The sequence below is a fragment of the Blennius ocellaris genome (assembly GCF_963422515.1).
Source record: "Blennius ocellaris genome assembly, chromosome: 9".
In the NCBI taxonomy this organism is placed as follows: Eukaryota; Metazoa; Chordata; class Actinopteri; order Blenniiformes; family Blenniidae; genus Blennius; species Blennius ocellaris.
Window position 1 is genome coordinate 12,472,925 of NC_137658.1, and position 23,611 is coordinate 12,496,535.

A 23,611-nucleotide genomic window follows, 5' to 3' on the forward strand; every position below is an offset into this window, starting at 1 on the left:
ACAGCAAGACCGAGACTCTCGCTTTATGTGTGATGATTCTGTTATGTCCTAACCATGTGCATTTCAAGGTTTATGTCATTAGTTTCTCGTAAGAGTGGCTTTGAATACTCTTTTTCTGGAAAAAGACAATTGAGCCCATGTGAAGTTTAAGTAAGAAGCAGCTCCCCGAGCTTTTGATTGACTCACAGCTCACATGCAGGTTTATTTCAAACACCAGAGAACCCCCTAATAGAGGGAGTTTAATCAGTTTTAAAGCAAGGAGAACTAATCAAGATCGTTTGTGGGCTTTATTTTTTGCACACTTGGCGGACACTTATATCTGGAGCATGCAACTGGGTTTCCTCACACGACTGTCTTCATGCAGTGTTTTGAATATAAAATCCATAGACAGATCCACATGAAACAATTTCCAGAGGCTGACATCTGAAGCTTAGCAAGTTAATAGACCATTTTCACCATAAACATTTTTTTTGCTTGTCATAGCAAGAAAAACCCAGGTGTAATAGATAGCGTTGAAAAGGAGTACATCACATTTTAGTGAGAAGCTAATTTGAGAATCCTTGCATTGGCGGTCTGGCTCACTGTCATGGCTTACTGAGACGTTTAATGAAACTGAGCCGTCATTAAGAAAATGAATGTCTCACATTTACTTTCTCCTGAAATGACAATTCGGAATATTTGTGAGAAAAAGTTCTTAAATCTGTCAAATATGTGTACAATCTTACACTTTTTTTGATGGTATCTATAATTAAAATTTCTGTCAAAGCTGTTGAAAGAATTTTCTTCTATTACTGCAGTTTTCATTTAAACTTTTCTCTGCCAACTATAAGAATGCAATCCATGACTTCTGCCTCACAGTTTTACTGTTCATATTTCTCAGAACTATATGCCCTTACTGTGATATAGAAGTCTAATGACCAGAGGGGGAGCTCAGAAAATCTATTGTATTCGTCACACTGTTGCTCTATACTGAGAGTCGAAACATCTTGTTGGGCAAGTTATTCATTAGTTACTCCTTTAAAAAGTAGTGCAGTTAGCTTATTAGTTACCCATACAAAACATAACATATTACGTGGGAGGTGTGCACATGGTTGTATTGCTTTGAAGAGATTTTAGAGTTAAACACTGTTTTTTTGTGTTTTTATAGAATGTTGGTTGGTCATTCAAGAAGAGAAATGATAAGGAAACACAGGAGAAATTTGAGGTAGAAACTGAGCATCATTTACAATAGATAACAGGCACATTTAAATTTTTGTCATAAATAAAACGTCCCAAGTTAATGAGCCAACCATTTTGCTTTGGAATCATCCATACCAGTGTGAAACAAGACTGTTCTGCATTGCCTAATGATCTGCAGCTTTGCATGAGAAAAAGCATGTGTGATTTGATGGCTGACAGCTCGGGCTACTGTAGAGGCTGACTCCAACAAACACAAAACATAAAAGCTGCCTTAGTGAGCAGGACAAAGAGAGACAACAGCTCTCACAACTGTATGTTTTCATTCGGAACAAGACTAAAAAAGTTCTGGTAATAATCGCTATCAGTTACTTGCACATTAATGTTGAAAGTACTCATGTTAAATTGCTGGACTTTTTGCCAGTTTGAACAAGATTATTTTAATATTGTTATCATTGCATACATTGACGATCAACAGACTTGGTTTTTCACTTGTTAGTTTTATTACATTTTTTTGTTTATTATTCTAATATTGACATAATCTGCTTGTTTCAGTTGTTGAAATACTGAAGATTTTTTTTCTCTTTGGCCACAGGATTGTGTAGTGGTTATCCCTATCGCAGTCTGTGCATTGATTTCCTCCAGGTACTCCAGTTTCCTTCCACAACCCCATTTGTGATTGTGTTTGAATATCTTTGTCTTTGTGTTTGCACTGTGATGGACAGGCACCCTGTACAGGATGTACCCTGCCTTCACAGAGTTAGCTGGGATCACACAACCCCGAACAGGATAAAACAGCATAGAGGATGGATGTGTGGATGGACAACTAGACAGAAAGAGCAAAGCAGCCTATTGTCGAGTTTTGATAATGCTTTTTATAAAATGTTTTGTACTTGTTTTGCCCATTAAGTCCTTTTTTTAACAAATGTCCCTGTTTTGTTTTGTTTTGTTTTTCCAACCACCTGCTCAGAGTCATTGTAACAGGGTTGTATAAGGATGTTGTACACTGAATTAACAACAAATGTCCCCGTTGCTATTGTGACTTCCACTCAGACTACTGATGTATCGTTAATGAGAGGTTGTCCTTCGCTTTCATCCTAGAACAAATGGAAACGAGAAGAAAACTCATTACATTTCATAAGCATGACATTTCAAAAAAAAAGTGTGACATTAAGAAATCAATTTCTACGGTACAGTGGCGCTTTTCACGATGTGAAGCAAGCTTTGCTATAGCACTGCCCAAAGATGAAAACATGTTTAGATGATTGCTGTACTTTTATACCAAAATAGTAAATATGCATTACAAAGACATCAAAGAGAAAATCCGACAATTGCTTTCATCTGGTCAAGGGGTCCGCAGCAGCGTCTCATGTGAAATTGGAACACTTCACCCAAAGATGGCAATGTGAAGTGCACAGATGGAACAGCGGTTCACCAAGGGAAAATGTCAACCTTGTGTCAGTGTTTGTGGTTGAGATGCTTTATTGCTGAAGGTTTGACCTTTGCTGTCGGTGACGGAAGATGCGCTCCTTGCAAGGTTTCCATTTGCATCCTAAACATTAGTAAACATTATTCCTTTTTCAGTCGAGAAAATACAAAACGTTGAGTTTTTGCAGGCAGAGATTTGAATGGCTCCTTAAAAACAACGGCCTAATATTTACAGAGTTGGTGTTCCATGTGTAGAGATAAGATTCACATTTCTACCTCAACAGAGTCTGACCTCTTACTGATTTTGGCTTATAGCTCAACTTTTAGGTGTCCAGTCCTTTGCCAGCACTTCATTCATATTTTCAAGTGGTCATTAGCTTTAGTGTATTTGAGCGTTAGGCAATTTATGAGACATTGCTCTGTGGTAGGTATTGCCAATGCAGTGATTAAGCTATTTTTTCACCTTTGGTTTTTGTGGCAGAGGCAATTAACTTGCACAAATAGATGTTTCAGAGTTGTGTGTGGATCTCTGGCTGGCCTTTTCTGTTGCTTTTAGAGCCAGTTGCCCTTTTAATAGCTACACCAGTAAATCCCCAAATATATTCACGCCAACTGGCCCATTTGTATGACCTGTTACACTTAGGCCTGTTTTGACAGGTTTATTGGCCAGAAACTGCAGAGTGACCTTGGATTAACAAGAGCATAAGTGTAAAGTCTCCTCAACCTTTAAAGTGCATGACAATTAGATAGCATCACTATTTCTGATAATTAAGCAATAACCGAATCAGACTGTACTTCTAAATAATGTGAACTCCTTTGCATCAATAAAATGTAACTGCAATTCACTGCTGTGTTTCTCCCCCCCCAGATACTGACACAGGAGTCAATTAAATGAATACAGTACATACGGCTGTATGAAGTCTTTGAATGAGTATCGCTGTCAAACGATGACACCAGCGAGATATATTGTAAACCCAAAGGTGAACAAGTGTATTTGTGAGACTTCTATAACTTTCATCTGCTCCCAACTTGTATTTTGACTTCTTGTTTATGGCGCCTGAATGATCTGTGTGTACTGATTCATTGCTTGAATGCTTTGTTTTGCTTTACGCTGTGCTCTAGGAGGGAGTATGTGGCTCTTAATGGCAGCACAGCTTTTCTTCTTAGAGCATTTGTCCTTGAGGGATTTTTAACTTCACAACCGAGGCAAAACACACAGACGCCGCTTCTTCCTCAGGGCGAAATATGTAGAGGTTCCTACCTTATCGAGCAGAAGACAGCATGCCTACTTTGCAGATGAGCCCAGTGCAGCATGTTTGAGCAATCAAAGAAGAAGAAGAAGAAAAAAGTATGAGTGAAGCTAAAATTCCCTCGGTTCTATTGTTTATTACTTCTTCAGTGATATTGTTAAGGAATAATTATATTATAGGTACAGTAAGAGAGAGTACATGGGTTAAAATTTGTCCATCGTGAGGTGTGTCCTGAGACAGGAATGATGTGTGTAAAAAGATTATGATATACGTATATTGTCGAGGCAGGTAGAGGTACTCGCTTCTTGTCTTGTAGAGGCATTAATCATAGCAGTGGCCACGTCTTAACCACCAAGGTCAGCAGTCCTCACTTGTGCGGGAAACGCTTTCCATGGCCGCCGCCCTCAAAGCGCTACTGCTGAGGGGCGAATAGAGGCGGGAGGCAGGGAGTCTGAAGAGGCTGAGGAGCTGGATGTTGAACTGACAAGGTGAAAGTGGGAGGAGATGAACGGGGAGGGGAATACGGCTGAATTAGTGAGGACCCCAGAGGCGTGGTAGGTAAAGTGTGGTACTTGAGGTGATAGTGCAGGAGATTGCAAAGCAAAGGTAGGTGGACATTTTTTGATAATGGATTAAAGTGAGCAGCACAGTTGTTGAGGGGAGCAAATTAACAGCGTGTGTTGCACTGGAATAGTGGGTGGACCTCTACTAGTCAGGGGGAGGGAGGTTTAAAGGGACAGCGTGTGAAGGAGGACTGGTCACAATGCTTTTAATCACACCCCTTGAGTAGGAGTTTGGCATTACTAAAACCAGACAGAGGTGAAAATCAGCCACGTTCAGGGAGGATGGTGACTGCTTGGAGCTTTGAGAAAGACGCCAGACGATAAAGGTGATATTAATTTTGCAGAATACAGAGTCAAATATCCAGTATAGTGCTTATGCTTAAAACAAAGTATCCACAGAAGGACGATAGTAAGCAAATCGGTGGCAATATATCCATGACGACGCATATTACAGCGAGAAAGTACAATTTCTTTCCTATGAGAGCTAATTTCAGAGGGTCATATGTGGTTTTGAGTGTGTCGTAACCCCAAGGAGGTCTATCAAACCGGTTAGAGGATATTTCCACTCAAAACACTATGAAGAAATGCAGTAATATTCTGCTGCGGTGTGAAACAGAGGTGCAAAAATCCTACATTCTGTAGTCTAAGGATCCGTGGCTGCAGTCCAACTTTGTCCAACTTCATCTCCTTTAATGTTTAGGAGCCTTGATTGGTATAAAATTGATCCGTGTGGGATTCTTCACCATATCCAATGCTCGTCCATTCTTTTCAAGCCTATGAAGGGAGAAATACTCCGGAGGGAAATGTAGAGAATTAGAACACACTGGAAGAGCTTTGTTGTAGTAAGACAGCGTACAAGGACTTCTGTGGGCCCTACCTTAGCCTGAATTTCAATTTTTTTATGTAACTTCTGCAGTCATTTTAGGTGGAAGAAGGAGAGTGTAGTCCTTAAAGCATGCATGACCGTAGGCAATGGCAAGTAATGAAGCTGATTTTATTATCAAGAATTGGCCAGAAAGTCTATTTGCCTTCAAACAACTCCTGGGAGCTTGATGTCAGAACTGGTTCTCTATTTATGAACAAAGCAACAGTAGAACTACATGTTGAACGAAAGCAAGCAAGAGTGGCTGTAATCAAAAGAAATGAATGTTGATTGTTGGTCGGTGATAGCAAGGGGTGAAAATAACAAATTATGAACACATTACGATAATGAAGTCGTATTTTTGGGTACTTTCATGTGTTTTTTTCCCCATGCACACTATTGATAATAGAGTTAAATATGATTAAGAAATAATATGTTTTAGTTGTTTTGTTTCTACACTTATGTTTCCTGACTATAATAACCACTGTGCTTTGTGCAAGCTCTACTTATGTGAGCTTGTTTCTATTCTTTATTTGCATTGCTAAAGTTTAAAATAAACATACATTTATAGAGTATATTTTTTATTCCTCTTGTACGTCCCTTCGGTTACCACTCAGCTTTGTTGACCAAGTATGCAATATGTTTATCACATTTTAATGATTGTAATTGATAGATTGTGTTCTTTGTTATTGCATGATTCAATGGATGTTTTGCTCAGAGATAAGGTTTAATTTACTGAAGAATGAATTTTCCCAGTTTTTACCTTGCATCAATGGTCATGTCATCCAGCTATCTTTTGAGCTATACCCAAATAATTGTTAAAAAAACATCTTTATTTCAGTATTTGTTACATCTCATCCTCTTCTTTTATTTTCTTGTCAGATGTCTGATGTCTTCAGGGTATTTCCCATTATTATACATTCAATAAAAATGCATATACTCTCACGTTATTGCTTACCTAAAGGTAGTGCAGGTATTCATTGAGATTAGAAGTTAGAATTTTTTTTCTTTTACTTGCTCATATGAAAACTGGACAGATTATTGGTGTTTGCCCATCTTTCCTCGCCAGCAGCACAACTGCTGTGTAGCAGTCAGCCTCAAATTCAGCACCTTGGACAGGGTCATGATCCTGTGGTTTTGCTTAAAGGAGTCTATGATTCAAGAGAAAAACAGCTCAGATTTAAACTCAGTGGACAAATATATGCAAACCCTAGTTTTGGGGGGGGTCCCCCCCCCCCCCCCCCCCCAGTGCACACACTAAACAGACAGCTATAATGGAGCCAAAGTGCCCTGAACCCAAATGGCAGTCTACATGGGGTGTGGTTTGGTGTTGGGATTTTTGCCCTCTCTGGCCCCTCCTTTAGCAAATGCAGTTATCTGCTGATGTCATCTTCCCCTCAGAGTAATTGAAATTACTTTGCCTACAATGCATTAGTGTAAAATCTTCAGGTTATCCCACAAACCTCAGATGGTTTGATGGGAAATCCTGCAACATCAAGCAATGTGCAATGTGTTGCAATCCTGGTATTATCCTAAATACAGTCCTTTAAACACTGTGCCTCATCATCTCAACAAACAATAGCATTTTCAAAATGTGACAAAAACAGTTTATTGCAGTGGGAGTTGAGCCTGATAAAAGAGCGTAGAAATAATTCACAGCAGCATAGTTTTGATGACCTTTATTTAAAAAAATTAATATATAACTTAAACAAGGTGACTACCAACTCTGGCTCACGGAGAGGCTGCATTCAGCAGGCATAGAAAGGCATCATAAATTCAGTCCACATGAGTGGGGAATTACCAAGCTAAAAGCCTAAGAGACAAAAATATCACATGCGGATACCTGATGAAATTAAATAGTACCAAAATGAATTTAAATTTTTTATTCAAGTGCAGAGATTCGTTTTGAATTGAAAATTGAATTCACTAAAGCGCCTAATTATTCAGCAAAAGTCTGTGCATGAAAGCTGCAAAAACCACCCTATCCAGCTACAAATTCACAGTTTAAAGTAGGAGATGAATGAGGGATGCTGTCCCCTCACTGATAATGAGCAAGCTAACAATAATACCCAAGCCTCTCTTTTAGATTTTACCACAAATGATTAATAAAGTCTGTAAAATTCATTTGGAGAGGTAGCGAGTTAGATCAGCAGACACAAAATGCTTCAAAAAAGATCAAAGCTAATATTTGTGAAATGTGTGTTGAAATAATTCCACATCATTGATTACAGTTAGCTTGAAAATGTTTTTAAACAAAATATGTTTTGCTCTATTTTCATCTCAAAGGGAAAGTACTCACGAGGTTGCACCCCTGAATCTGAATGACTGCTTAGTGCCTCATGACCAGCATTCAATATTTCGCATCAGTGTATTGCTGGAGAGGCCTTTGTTTTCCTTTTTAATGTAAGCAAATGACAACAAAATAAAGTTATGCATCAGCATCATTCAAATGGAGGGATATTAAATTAGAGCATGACAAAGCAGCTTACAGAGGAAAGGAAGTAGTGCAGATGGTTGATATCCAGCAATGCATTTGAAAATTACATTTTTTGCAGAGTATGTCTGACATGGCATGCCTGTAGCAAATTTAAAAAAAAGAAATTAAAGTGCCATAGTGACATTCAAAGGGCTTGTTTTAGTATGTTGTATTGTTCTCTTTTTTATGTGCCCTCAAGACAAGTAATATTTACTTCTGTGAAGTATAAATGTGCCTTTTTTATCTACCAATAGTCAACATTTCAAGACTGTGCAGAAACTCATAGTTCAGCTTTTTCTCTTGTTATCATTTAATTTGATGTGTAATGTTTATCAGAGGATTAAATATGTTTCTCAAGGGTTTGAGTTTCCAGCAGAAGAGCTTAAAGGGTAATCACAACAAACACAACCTTTAGGTTTTATATCACAAGAAACCACTAATGCTGTGATGATAGGCGATGTAATGAAATATACTGAACCATGAAGTTAGCAAATTACAGAAGTGCTTGTGTTGAATCTGATTTAGCAGTTGAGTTTATTTGTATAAATCAGTTTGCGTCTTTCAGCACATCACACACTACATTATGCATAAATTCTCATTTCTGGGAAAAAAGGACTTGGATGAAAAATAAATTCATTCGGGCTTGGAACTATTGGACTTGCCTTTTTCTCCTCAGAGTACACTCTGTAGTGATTTTCAAAAACTGTGCATAAGGCACCTAATCAACAGTGGGGCCTTAATTGAGATTATGCCTTGCTTTGTTCCTCACAGGCTAAAGAAGTTCAAGGGATTCCTGCAAATATCTTGCGGGACTTGATGTGAGCGTCAGGTGCTGCCGAATGCCATTTTTCTCATGAATAATAGCAGTGAAATGTGTTGATAAATCCTGAATGTCTTGTTGAAGTTGCATGGCTTCAGGTGTTGGCTGACATTCTCTCTTTGGAGCCGCCTGTCAAATCCACACCGGTCTTTTGGAACATTGTCTCTCTCTCTCTCTCTCTCTCTCTCTCTCTCTCTCTCTCTCTCTCTCTCTCTTCTGTTTCTCTCTCCTTTCCATGATTCGACGGCACAGTCACTGCACTGCTCTTCTTCTCTGCCATGTGAGTGCAATACTGAAAATCCACCACCTCATGAGCTCAAGATCCCCCCCCTCATATTCCTCGGTCTCATCTGTTTCGGTTTTGTTTACACAGATATGGTCCGTGCTGTGTTTTCCCGATATCAAACTGTATTAGATTCTGTCATCACTAACTCAACATAGCAGGCTAATAAAAGCGCCAGTGAAGTGTGCAACACATGGCAGGCACTGAAGGAATGGCTGAGGCAGAGCATATCTCATCTGGTTGTAGAAAACTGTGGGTCCTGTTACCGTATATTGGCCAGGAGCCCGTGTGAGTTGTGACCCCATGCCACTTGTCCTTTACACTTGCTGGCTTCATGCTGGCAAGTTGACCTTTATCATTAACCCCGCTGCGTGCCTGTCATTTGAAGTCTTTATTATTCACGCTTCCCTTTGGGTATATTGTATACCAGGGAGCATGAGGGAAGGATGCAGTGCTGTTTAGCACATTTAGACTCAGCATTTATAGCGCTTAACTCCCACTGGGAGAGACAAGCCACGAATTAAAAAAAAAAAAATTACAGAAGCACGTAATTGTAAAATGCTGCGCTTTTACCCATTTTGAAACATCTTTCAAACATGTATGAGTACACTAACAGGATACATGCTCGTATCCCTTTATCGTGCAGGCACATGTATCTCTGTTTGCCTCTATACACACCCACATGCTTTGGCTTTAGCACAAAAAGTGCCATCCTCTGAAAATATTAAAGTGCAAACAGAGTGTGTCATAAGCTCTACAGTTGTGCAGCATTGATTAGTTTCATCTCTTTACACAACTTCTGTTTTATACAGAATTTGTTCCATTTTCTGACTATATGAACTTTAGATCCCAGCCAGACGAGAGGAGGCGCCTCCTGCGGCTGAGGCACCGTTGATATTCTTTGGACACTCGTCTTCATCCACCGCAATTTTAATCAGCGACCATTCTAATTAAACTCAGTTGGCACTTGAAATGCTTTAAAACCTGTTCAAACACTTTTGAACGACAACTGTTTGATTGAACACATTTTTGCTGGCGTCCTGTTCGCAGGTGATAAGAGCAGCGTCTGCGAAAGGAGTCAGCGGGGATGTATTTTTAAAGTGCAGATTGTCCACGTGTAATCAGGCCAATTCAATCCGGGCTGTCGTACACCTTCTCTATGATATTATTCATGACAGTTTTGGGGGTTTTTTTTAAACGCAGATCCCACATCCATTACGTCTTTATCACAACTATTTCCATTATCATTCAGCTGTGCCACTTGCCTTCACTCACCCTCATTCTGTTGCGTGCCAAGTCAGCAGTCTCCCACGAAAAGTAATCCACAGCATTTACTGATGGGCTGTGATATCGCTCTCATCGTCCTCAGTGCAGCGGCAGCTGATGCAGAACAGGGCTTGCAAGCAGTTGACACTCCACTTCTGCTCTGTCAACTATTGCATTTGAAGGGAACACTATCAAAAATGAATCCTATCAAATTACCTGATAAGATTATACGTACATTCAATTACAGGATTTCGGTGCATCAAGGCATTTCTATTTTCAAGAGAGGTGATATTTGTACTCGGAGCCAAAATGTACAGCCTTAGTTAGTTCTGCATACTATTTGCATTTGTACTTGTTTGTAGTCCTGTCGAAGCCCTACTAGTCCTATTTACCATATTACAGAAAAGTTAGCCAGAGGACAAATTATAAAATGCAGTCGCCTTGCAAAATTCTGCGTCATTAAAAACAGAGCGGAGAAATACTATTTGGATTACTAATAGGAAAATTGCAAATGCATGGGTTTTTTTTTTTTTTTTACCCCCCTTCCTCTTTTACCCTGTCTGAATCAATTGAACAAACCGGCATGATATTTGATGGCCTGTGAGCTCCAATTATTAGAACAATATTATGGCTCGGGTAAGTCGGGGGCACACTAGTGGAATTCCAATAGTGTATCAGAGTTGTTTGTATTGGGCCTAGTCCTTCAGGGGCTCGAGAAGGGCATACAGCTCAATAACTCAATTCTTAACAATTAGCCCCTGACATGTCCCCCAGAAAACAGATAAAGGGAACTCTCATGGGTGATATTTTCTAAAAAGTGGGGATTAATGTTTCAAAGGCCCAAACAGAAAAATTCTCGGTTCTGTTACAAAAACATACTTGCCTATTGATAACATTAAATATTATGCTTGTATTTTTTTAAATCTTTTAGGTGGTTTTAAGTTTGTTGGCATCAAAGCTCTTGTTACAAGCGACATCCACTTCTCACTTAAAAAAAATACTTGTGACATTTCCAAAGGCACATGACTCATCAAGTCTCAAATATAGATATATTATATTGATATAGCAATCTAAGGATCTTGTGGATCTGTAATCACATCTCCTCTAAGTGGACACGTTCAACCCCCTCCCTCCCCTGAACACACCTCCTCTTGCAGCTGTGGTCCCTGCAGAGTGACCTTGGACCAGGGGCCGACCTTGCTGCATCACCGCGGTCTGATGTTATTAGATTCTCCAGGAAGGAGAAAGGTTGAAAAAGCATACACAGTCCTTGCCTTAAGTTTGGTCCTCGGTGCACTTTCAATGGGATGGAGAGAACAAATAGAGCTGTCCGTGGGTGTTTGACTTGAATGTGTGTGAGTACAAATGTGTGCTTGATGTACAAGCACTTGTGTCTGTTCAACCACATAAAACACGAATCGTAGACAGACACGGAGGTGGCATTTGGACTTGTCCACTCAGGGGAGGGCTCTCATGCCTGAGGGGATCATACCCAGTAAGGCTCTCCTTTGGGATCTTGGTGGGCCTTGCGCTGTGGTCTGATTGCAAAGAGGTCATAGCTTTGTGATGGAAGCCCCAGAGGCCAGCTAGAACAATTAGAAATATGTGTTTCTGGGTCACTGGAGCGCACTTGTGAGTCTGGTAGTACTATTCTATTTCCTGACAGTGGAAGGAGAGGGAGTGAATTTGCTCTGGCTTTTGTCTGATTTGTGATGCGATATCGCTGCGCTCTGAGCACCATGCATGCTGCTGTGTTTAAACTGCTTTTCACTTGCAACAGTGCTGTAGATTTGCAGGCTTTTACTTCATATTGTATATTCTAATCTTGCTTCCCCGAACTCCACAGTCCTTAAGTCAACAGCAAACTGTGCTTCAAATGCAGCTTTGTCAATACAAATGAATGAGTTGAAACCCGGCCCTTCATGTGGGTAAGGTGCAAAGTAAACATGGTCATCATTTTCACGTATGCTCAGAGGAACGTGTGCACTACCAGTGTAAGTAATATAGAAAATAGGCCTGGGTATTTCATAAATATTTGATGAGATCAAAAACACAGGAATAAGAGGAGGTCCCTATATAAGAACATGTGTAAGTAAATTCATTGTTCTTGTATCACTGCTAACAACTTGTGCTTTCATTGCAAGCAAATTGCCGTAGGCTCGATTTTTCTCTCACAGGCAACATATCTGGTGCTTAATATTGCAGTAAACAAGTTAATAACGCTTGACAGGGATTGCAATTGATATGGATTCCTGAGTGTCAAAAATTCAATGACACAGATCATACTAGATGAACTGTTCAAAGTGTCAGGCCTTTCGACTTAAATTCACATTTTTAAGTTGCGAGTCTCCGCCGCTACTGACTCACGCAGGCTCCGTGTAATTCTTTAACCTCAAACGTCAAGATTGTCAGAGCTGGATTTACAGGATTGTCGCCCGACAGCAGCTGTGTGGGTAGCGTGTTTCACCTTTACATTTCTCTTTATGAAGTATAAAAGAGGAATAGGCAGGATGACTCAAGCTGTGCCTGTGATCAGTGGATCCAGCTGTTACCTATGAGTAAGAATATGCCATGATATGAATTATCATAAGTGGTATAAGGGCTACATCAAAACAGATTATCTCCTGACTCAATAATTCTGCAGCGTTGTGTCATACCAATCAAACCTGATCATCCACCCCCATTATTGTAAGGCTTACATTTGTGTATCAATTTTCCCTCCAGCTTGAGCAGGCTGGGTTCTGAGCACATTTGCTATCCCGGTTCTGGCATCTGAATACCTGAGTAACATTTTCATGCAGGATTATAACATGCTGACTGCATGCTTTGAGATGCCACATTTGCAGTTTGATGTAAACTCTTATTTACATTTATGAACAATATGGCTATGGTCAAACTTGGAGGTCAATCGTGGGGAAAATTAATCTAAAACTTTTTCAGGAAATGACAGATGCAATCTCTTTAAGAAAGCTGACACATTTTTGTCTTTGCAAACAAGTTGGGGTCACCATTTGCTGGTGGCACCAATGCACAAATGCCCATTTCCCCCCAATGTTATAAGAGGCTAAATTAGCCTCTTCTGGAGCCAATTTCGCTGAATTAAGGAGCTTAAAAAGGTCACACTTACATTTCACTTGAACTCTATAGACGTTGAAATAAAAGTGGGGTTTTTTCTGAGTTTGCCTACATCACCAGCAGACACTTTCAAATTTAATAAGACCAAATTTTCACTCATTATGTCTCATCCCTCATCATCAAGACACTTTCCAGGTGGCGAGGGCAAAAAAAAACCCCATCAGGTAGCCAATATCTTCATGGCATTTTCCCAAATTAGGCCTACAATCCACAGTGTTTGGCCACTGAGCTACCTCGTTAAGTTAAATAATGAATGAATTGCATGGGTAATTATGAAAACTGCTCACAAGCGGGACTAATGCTTCTGCTGGTCTAATTAGAACAGGAGCCTGCCACTCAAGCCTTTTCCCCATGCCAATCCAGAGGAGAGAATGGGGGCTTTTCAGGCTGGGCAAGATAAGGCTCATCTCTATACCTCGTTATGTTACAGACCTGCCGCTGCTGCTCATGCAGTTACAGACAGTGAGCCACAATATACATGCCTGTTTTATTTCTCCTAGCCTGGAGATATGAAGGGCTGTTAACCACCTGTTCTTCAATGTGGGAGCTATTGCATTGTAGATCACTTGTCGTTAGCATATGTCTTTATGATACCACAGAGATCAGTCGCAGCTATGGAGCATTATTCATGGCACAGCCAATTAGTGAAGACAAGTGAAGGAATATATATGCAGTTGTGGAGTGGGAAAGATTCAATCAACACAACTAGCTTCATTTCTGTTGTTCACCTGCGATCTGCAAATGCTGTCATTGAGCCAGGGGGCTTCTGCAGCATTGACTGAAACAAAATGTCCTGCTAATAAGATTCAGAGTCCTTCCTTCCATTAAAACGTGTCTGTTTTTCTCCCATTATTGACATTGTTGTTGGGCCTGTAATCTACCCTTGCAACCTCTAGACAAACTCCCCCCGAAGGATCCAAAGTTAACAACAAAACCTGTCAGCTCAGAGATGGAGCGCTGGAGTGCCAAGACAGGCAGCAATGCCCATCCAGGCTAGGGCCAGACTGAAGAGAGGTGACATTGGCCGTGACTACCCAGAAACACCACAAAGCAATCTGTATAATGAGTGGTTTCCCTTCTGACTGAGATGACTTGTCATTCTATTCATACGTCGTAGCTCGATACATCCTTCCCAACTCCAGTCAGCCTTCTTGACCCTGAGGGGACCGGAGAAGACAGTGGGGCTGGCATTAATGCAGGAAGCAATGAATGTTCATGAGAGGAAAAAGGAAAATATTGCATATTGAATGAAGTCCATATTTATAATGATTCAGTTGTTTTGATATTGCAATTTTCAGGTAGCAATGTTAACTAAATTGTGAGAGCTTAGCATTTCTGTACTTCAATAAAGCTTTTTCTGTACTAATATAATTCCCCCTGCATATGTGGCACAAATTGGTTACACTCATTTATCTCTTCTGTGTATAACAAATACCAAAGCTTGTGTTGTTGTTTACATATGTCGAGTTTGAGAAGTATGAGCATGTGCCCCAGATAAGCCCATAGTCTTATACAGCACGCCGCCACGGTTTAAACATATGAACTCATAAATGTCTGCTATCAAATAAAAGAAAATTAAACTCAATTAAGGAAAGAGATCTGGTGGGGATTGCTTCAAATTAGGTGACTGACAAGCTCAGTAATCTGGAGCATATAGCATTTTTTTTTTAATTTAATAACACTCTGAGATGTCCTTGGAAAATGGAGTGTGTGTTGATGCTCAGCTGATAGCAGGGGGGCAGAGTGGAGCTCCAGTGGCAGGGGGGTCATGTATGAGTACAGTGACAATTTCTTCAGACAATGGCCCATCTTATTTTTGCTTTGTCAGCATGCTCTTTAAAGCAGGGATGCCGTATTTAATCAAATTACTTGCAGGAGCTGCTCTTTTATTAATTTATTGAGAGGTGGGGTGGTCAGGGCGTATAAAGGAGCATGAAAGAGCTCCTTTGGGAAAAGTGTGTTTGTGCTCTCTGAAACGTGAACCGTAGCAGGCTGAGCTAACAGGAGCTGACAGTGGCAACCGCCCTAGCGCTCGGCTGCGAGAGGACCAGTCGGCTTTTTCACTCTGGCCTCATTAAGGAAACAGTGAGAAGAGTCATCTGAGGCTCGGAGACAAGATCTTGGTCTGATGCTGCTGCCTTTTGGAGAAAAAAAAATAAAAGGTTGATCCGGTTTGACTGTAGATGTCAAGAGTTTGAGGTTCAGAAGCTGTTATGTTAAGAGCCGGTGAGGATAGCAGGATCCCATCCAATCATTTTATCCTTTTAACATAGGAGGATGCTGAATTAGCACAGTTGATGAAGCATGTATGATTTATATGTGGTCTAATCAGGTTGAAGACTTAATCTGATTGTCTATCAAGGTTGATTTTTATCAATGGCGATAAAATGCAGATGGTTAACAATATGTGCTAATGAGTCAGACTGAACAAATTAACAAGACTGGAAGCTGTTCTGTCTCCATTTTACCTCGTTCACACGGGCTCTGTGCTTCGGCCTTAGGGGCTCTCAGGTGTACAGTGTGTCTGGCCAGCCTATAGGGCGCACGGAACAAAGCCACGGTGACATTTTATCTGACGGTAGCTCCTGTGGGGCCTGAGCCATGCTGCCAAACTGTCAGGCAGATTTCAGCCCGATGAGAAGGGGGAAGAAAGCCAAACAAACAGAGCCCTGGCACAATCTCCCATCGCCAAGCAGCGCAGACGAGCACAGAGAGACGTCCCCGGGGATCGCAGGAGGCCGAGATGAAACAGAAAGCAAGATCTAACCTTTTTGTTGTTGATGGAACCTACTTCTTTAGTGCTGCTAGATTAAAAGGAAGAGCTGCGAAGCGAAATGAAAAGGAATCACTTCAGCTGTTTGCACATGGAGACCCTTACTGGAAACAGGACTTCCATATCAACCAAAAAAGATAGGAAATAAAGTTAATATTGTCATCCTTTGCTCAACATGGGTACAAGTGTTGTTTTGTATGGTGCATACCCTTGTGTTACATGCAACAGCACATGACAACCACATTCCTTGTATTGTAGAAGTATTATGGTAATCATACATACTGTTTCAGAAGCTTTTCATCCATGTTTTATTCGTCACTGTTCTCAGGGTTAGGGAACCAGCATGTTTCATCAACAAAGAAATATGTGAAGCCATGCCAGCCTCACAAGGTGGAAAGTTATAAATTCTGCATATGTACAAACCGAGGTTTCAGATTCTGTCATACAGAGGGTGTGACAGCTGCTATTATCTACATATCAAATATGTTCTGCGTTGCGTTGTATCCAAACCCCACACCCGCAGATTGCCATTCACCTCCTTTAATTGCATTCCTTACAGCTGGTGGCACTGCTGTGGTACGTCTTCTTTTGATTGTATCATTAAAGCTGCATTCTTAATCACAGTTCACATAAGGGTTGCAGCACCGACATACATTTGCTTCTCAAATATGCTTTAATGTCTTTTTTTAAGGAGCTGCTTTAGAGGAACCTTTAGAGTAGCTTTAATGTACTAAATGCAGATGTGGATGGGGTCTAATTAAATATGTGGTATAATGAAGCTCTCCTTCCCCCACGCCTCTCTATAGGGTTGGCATTAACCTCCTGATGTTTTCACAGGCAGATGAAGAGATACCCACCACTGATGTAAAGCTGGAATTTGAGCTGTAGCCCCAGGAGGCTGTGATCAAATCCCCAACTTAGAGATCATCCCTGCTCCATGTAGTCCACTTCAGCTTCACATGGCCCGGTGTGCCCCAGCTTATACCAAAGCGATCCCCTATCAATGTTCTTCTGGTGCAAGGAGGCAGAAGGTCGTAGCAGAGACAAAGATCAGAAGTAGAAGAAAGAGGAAGGAAGCAGAAAGCCCGAAGGTGCTGGACAAGTACAATGGTGATGTGAGAGGCACTTTAGCATGGAGGGCTTGAAGAGAAGTCTGCTGTATAGTGAAGTCCTCCAATGTCAAGGTTCATCCAGAGTCGGCAGTCGTTTCAAACGAGGCTTACTGCCTTTGGTTAGCTGGACCGGACCTTTAAAAAGAGGGCTTAACACTTCCTTTAAAAGTGACAGACCCTTTAAAATCAGCCCTGGCTCCATTAGTTAACAGTGTCAGGCTTTTAAGATCAAGGATATAAACAGCTAGTGAGGAGGTTCGACCTTTTTCACCTGAAGTCAGCTTGTCAGAAGTGTTGCTTACTGTGTTTTTTTCTTCATCAGGGAGCAAATACATACTATTACTATTCGCTCAAGTTTCACCCAAGCGACTGCTCACATTGCAATCGTTTCAACACTTCATCAAATTGATACTGTGGGAAAACACATGGGCAGTGCCCAGCCTTTAGTTCATAAACACACCCAGACTCTCTGCCAGTTCCCACTGGCTAGTTTGCTGCCCATAGATGTAGTCCGTGCGTTTGGCTGATTGCATGAATGGTAATGAGTGACTGGCTGTTGGAGTTGAAATCAAAAGTGCAGTCATAATTTAGTTAGATTGATTAAAGGAGACCTGTACAAATCAGTCCATCTTGTTAGGCGGCTGTGTGTCGAAGTACTGAAGGGGGTGTGTTTTTGGCCAAAGTGAATGCGTTTGTGCATGTGTAACCTGCAGATTGCAGGTTAGGTAGGTTGTTGTGTGAGGAACTAATTGAAATGAGAGGCGATGTGCGAGTCTCAGCCAGCATGGCCGGTACATTTGTCAGGGTGACATCACTGCACTCACACCCCATCCATCTCCGGGCGGCGCCACAGAACCATGCTCCTCCTGGTGATTAATATCCATACCTCCCTCACTGTGCAGCGTACACCCCCATCCACCACCTCACTCCCATGCTGCCGCTGCTCCACACATGCACCCCCACAAACAAACAAATACTCACGCACACTCAGTTGGAAGCCCTCCTATTCACTGGTGCACGCAGTGTCTGCAGGCTCACCCACACTCGACGCTATGGCACATCCATTTACTATCTCACAAACTCACGGATGCAGTCCAAATACAAACCAGTTACAAACATAAACTTCCAAAAATGTTCCAAGCAGAAATTGCATTTATACTTTTGTCACTGTCGTGAATGTTTGGATTCTGATTTTTTTTTTTTGACTGACTGATTTCAACTGGATTTGTTTTAGGCCTGATCTAGTAAGTATACACTATTTCTTGAGACAAGAAAAAAAACACTCTGTCTAAAATAAACAGATTCATTAAACCTCACATTTAACTTTGAACATTTAACTTTGAAAACAGACATGGACTCTGTGAACTTTACACTTAAAACTGTACAGGAACTATTTATTCTGAGCTGAGACTCTTCAATGAAAACCTGAACTCCAGACCTGGAAATCATACTTTGAAACAAAGCTGAATTTATTGTCTCCAAATCTGACAACAAAAGAGTTACTCAAAAGTTTGCGTAAAAACAGCAATGAATGAGCCCTCTAAATGTTTAAATTAGATTTTAAAGGGTTTGAAAATGAAATGCACATGCAAAATCGCCCAATAACATTTTAAGGTTACCACGGGTATCGTGTGTCATAACATAACTCATAAACTATGTGGTAATTGTTTTGAAGTCCTTTCTTCAGCTTATTCCAGTTCATTATATCTATGTTGGGAGCATTAAAACTAATATTGTCACATCAGGGGGACCTTCAGCCATAATATATATTTATGACCAGATTATACTTTCTGGCCTGCTCCAGTGTTTGAGGAACTATAACAATAAGGCTGTTGTCAGTGCTTCAGTACACCCTGCAGTACCATTTGTTTGTGGTGCGTATCGTGCTTGTTTTCACTGAAAATCCTCAAAGAAAAAACATATTGTGTGCAAAAAGACCCCATAATTTCATTCTACAATACAGAAACTGCAATTGTTAAGGTAATCCTTGGAAAATTGGAAAAAAATCTGAAAAATTGTTGAGCTGGAAAGATTCGAAAGTGACATGTAAAGTGAAGCTGAAATAATAAAGACTGAAGAAAAACAAAATCAACAAATATCTTTTTAGATTCAGAATTTCTTGAGTTGTGTATTGTTGTATTTCCCAAACAGACAAACATATCACAGATACAGTCTGGTTTTTCTGTCGCTACATATGAAAATCTGTGGCTGAACTTTGAACGCATTTGTGTCCCACATGATTCCCAGAAGATTCTTTCTTACTAATGATGAAATATCAAGCATCAAAACAAAGTGAACGTGTTATGTATCAAATTATTATTCTGTGCAAACACAAACCTCTTCACCATCAAATCATGGCTAGACTGAAGGTTTCTAAGGGGGCAGAACAAGGCACTCCAAAACACTTTGCAGAAACAGGATTTGTCGTATCCAAAGCACAATCGGTGGGGACCAAAGTAATCACACCATCAGAATACCAATACGTCAAGCTTTCTTCCCTGAGAGATAGAAAGGCAACTTGATCACAGAATTTGCCAAATAAAGAGCGCCAGACTCCAGTCAGGAAAAGTGCTGTCAAAAAGAGCCGCTGTTTAGCAGCAAACTCGAAACCACTTCAGCAGAGAAACAAGGTTGAATACTACCAGCATGTCACGGTGAATGACTGGGGGAAAAAGGGCTATTACTGCGCCGGCGAACTGAGAAACCTGAGCGTTTAATGATATGACAAGAAGCTTTTTGGAACTATGTCAAATCATGCTGAGATAATGTGGGTTAGAGAGATTTGCACATGCCTCTGCCAGCTGAAATGCATGCTGTCAGTAATGTGAAAGGGAACATAATATTTATTCTCAGGTAATGTGAAAAAAGTTTGTAGAGTTTCACTTTTTTTATTGCTCAGCTTTGGGATAAATTACTGCAAAATGAAAGCGTCGTCTCTAATGCTCTCAGACTTTGGATCCCATTGTTTTTTTTATTTTTGTATGAAATTCCAAAAACAGCTGGGCTCCGCTGGTTTTAACAGGCATTGTTAAAAAATCTGTATAAAACATGTCTTTGTTCGGAACTATTTTACAACTTCAATTTGCTAAGTGCTGGTAAGTGTTCAAAGCAGTAGGATGAGTTATGTGTGACTCTACATAAAGTAACAGAAAAATATCCAATAGCATAATTCTTGTTTCATGATCCTGAGCAACAATAGAAGATGACTCACAGGAACACACTGTATCAGACTAGGGTACAAATACCATTTGTTTATCAACGAAGGCAGCACAGTGATGCAGTGCAGTGGTCCCTAGCCCAGGGGCACAGTGTGTTACCGGAGATCATGGGAGTGGACAATGTTTTGTCTGCACTGAGTATGTTAGAATTAGAATTGTGCATGTCACAGTAAAAAACAAGACCTTTTCCAGACTCCATGCCAGCATTCATCTTCATTGTAACATTGTGGTAAATCTCAGTCCAGACAAAGCATCCACATTGGTTTTTAGAGGCAATCTGGATAGGCTCCAAGAAACAAGGAGTGCGGGAACTATTGATGTAGTTGTTAGTACTGTCACCTCACTGCAAGGTTACAAATTCTACTCTGCTGGCCAATCAGGTCCTCTAGTTTGAATTTGAATAATCCCCCTGACGCTGTTTGGCTTTGTATTGTGTCCCGCAGCTTCACAACCCAAAACCATGCTTGATAGATTAAGCAGTGACAATAAAATGACACTTGTCTATATGCGTGTGAACAGGTGACCTCTCCTACCAATTGTCCACTTAACTGGTATTGGCAGCTGACCTAACCCGAATACAGCAGATGTTAAATATTGGTGGATGGTTTTACAAAGAAAAAAGTATATTCCTCTCACAGTTTTGAGTGCTCATTATGGCTTGGCAAGTTGGAACACTGTGCACTGGATATAAGTAGACCAAGAAATGAAGATTAAAGGAAAGCGTGTGATAATCTTTCTTTCACCGTACGATAATCACAATCAAAAAACATGTTTTTGAACAAATCACAGCTTCCTGTAAACTTGTTACCAGTTCCAAATCAGAAGACAACCCAATTGGCAGCAACACTACCTTTTGTAGCCAGAAATATTATACCAATCCAAAGACAAATAGAAAGTCACTCAAACAGTATACATCACAGTGCTCAACCTCAGGAAAACAGATGTTTTTGGAAATTGCTGCTGTGAATTTACAACTCAAGTTGGCAAGGCTTTAAAAATGAACATAAGACGACAGGATTAACAATGTAATGATTAACAGCCGTACAATAGGCTGTCTGGGCTTATTTTCCAGATTCCACTATGGAAGGGTCAACCAAAACTAATCTAGTTATGGCCAGTTATCAGAGGTACTCCAACCTGAGGAGAAATGTAGAAGGGCTTTGAAGATGCTCTAAATGGTGACCTTTCTCTCCCACTCTGCTGCTGATGTGCTTTGATAAGCTGGGCTCTGATCCCTTACTCAGTATCACAGCACACTGCCCATCCTCCCCCAGCGTGTTGCTGCTAAACTTTCCCACCATACCGTCAAATTACATCAGCCAGGCCTGATGCCATGTTCGACCCCACCTCTCTGAACTCCTTCAGCCACAGGCCAAAGGCACCCTCAAGATGTGTTGTTTTCAGCAAAGGATTGTTATTACGCGGTCAAAATAGCCTTTCTTTGCGAATATCGGGCTTCAGTAGGGGCAAATGATTGCTCATAAAATATGCCATGTATATGCCTATACATGTTCCTCCAAGTGGAACCAAAGTGCTGCTTAACCTCACAGTTGTGGTTCTCAAACACTAGCCTCTACCTCTCCCCCTGTGGATGCATGGAGGCCCTCCTCCGCAACAGCTGTGAGATGCAAAGCTGCCCTACGTGTAAAAGCATTTTGCTGTTTTTGAGAAGCCGCTGTCCCCGCTATTATGTGAAAGCAAAGATGCAGAGAGATACCAAGAAGAGAGAGAGAGTGCAAGGTGGGTGGGTGAGTTGATCGGGGGGTGGGTGACTAATGTATACTTGCAGGAAAGAGAAGGATGGGAGGCAAGTTAAGAAATATGATAGCAACAACCAGAAAGACTGTTCTAAAAGAGAGAGAGAGAGCACTAGGAAACTAAAAGCCGGCGGCAGCTATAGTCGATGTGTGATTGATTGAGTGGCGCTGGGATGCCAGGGGTCATACATATGCAAACTGCTCATTTGTAGTTGCTGCCAGCGCTGCTGTTCGCCAGAGCCCTTGAATAGTGTCATCTGACCACCGGGACACATCACACAATCAGATTAAGCCGCCCTGAAGTCACATGCAGGACAACCAGCAGCTGCCATGTGCACCACCAGCTCTGACTTACACTATCTGTTTTTCAACTCTTCCTGCCATAACAGGCTCTTGTCTGTCTGTAACAGATCTGGGTTTTAGAGGCTCAGATATGTGTCAGATGAGTTTTGGTGTTTGTGCCACTCAGACTTTCCCTCTTGACATTTTGTTGTTGTTGTTTGTTTGGTTTTCTTTTTATTGCTTTGTTGCACACAAACTACATTTTCCACGTGAGTGGCTCAGACTGTCTATAGCAGCAGAGTATGCATTCTGCCCAATCTTCAACAGCATCCAGCCACATTTCTCCATGGAGCTGGTTGCAACTTCACTTTCATTTACATTCGACATTGTGTGCCGACAAACGCTAAACCCCCAGCATTTAGGCTGTCTGGCTCTCATTGGTCTGTTCACAGTTTCAGCAAAGAACTGCAGTTTAGTGAGTGTGTTATCATTCAGTTTGAACTCCACCCCATGTTGAGGGGGCAAACCACTGAAACATCAGATGCTTTTGTTGCCATTCGAGGTGGTCTGATATTTTCTTTAATTATTGATTCCTGATGAGGCCAGCAAGAATGGAGGGCTCATGCATAAATCCTTTTAAACCATTTTAACAGTTGATTCTGGAGCATATTTTATGCATTAATCTGGAGCGAGTCATTTCTAAGGGCGACAATTTCAAAGTATGTGAGCCTTTATTTTCCGTTCCACCAGAAACAAGGATGTGGAGTCGGGTAAATGGCTCTCTGTGTTCAGGTTGCCATAAAGAGGCTTTCTTGTGCTTGCTTGCACTTCTCTCTTTCTCTCTCCTTCCCTCTTGCCCCCTTTCTGTTTCTCTATCTCTCCCACCGTCCTGCACTCAGATCAGACTGTGCTTCAGCCATGCTCTTGGGCAGTGAGCTGTAAGCAAGAGCAGTACGCTGATCCAAGTGGCAGTCACCTCCATTCAGGCCCACGCCCCTTTCCCTTCACCCAGCTTTCCTTTTCTTTGTGTGTGTGAGATTTGTCAGCATGTTGAAATCCTCACCCAAAAAAGGATGAAAAATCTTAAGGGAATAGCTCCCTGTGTGAAGGATGGACTTCTGGGTATGCCCCTTGCTCATCATGAGCCTGACACACAGACCCTTTATGTGGCTGTGCGGAGGGTGGCCTCTTCCATCCTCTGCTTCTCATC

General features: G+C 41.1%; 1 protein-coding gene across 9 annotated transcripts in view; it reads left to right on the forward strand.

The window, feature by feature from the left end:
• nlgn3a (neuroligin 3a) overlaps positions 1 to 23,611 on the forward strand; it is a gene marked incomplete at its 3' end in the record, with an annotated part of 95,540 nt that overhangs the window by 25,238 nt on the left and 46,691 nt on the right. The gene's annotated exons all lie outside the window — the stretch shown is intronic.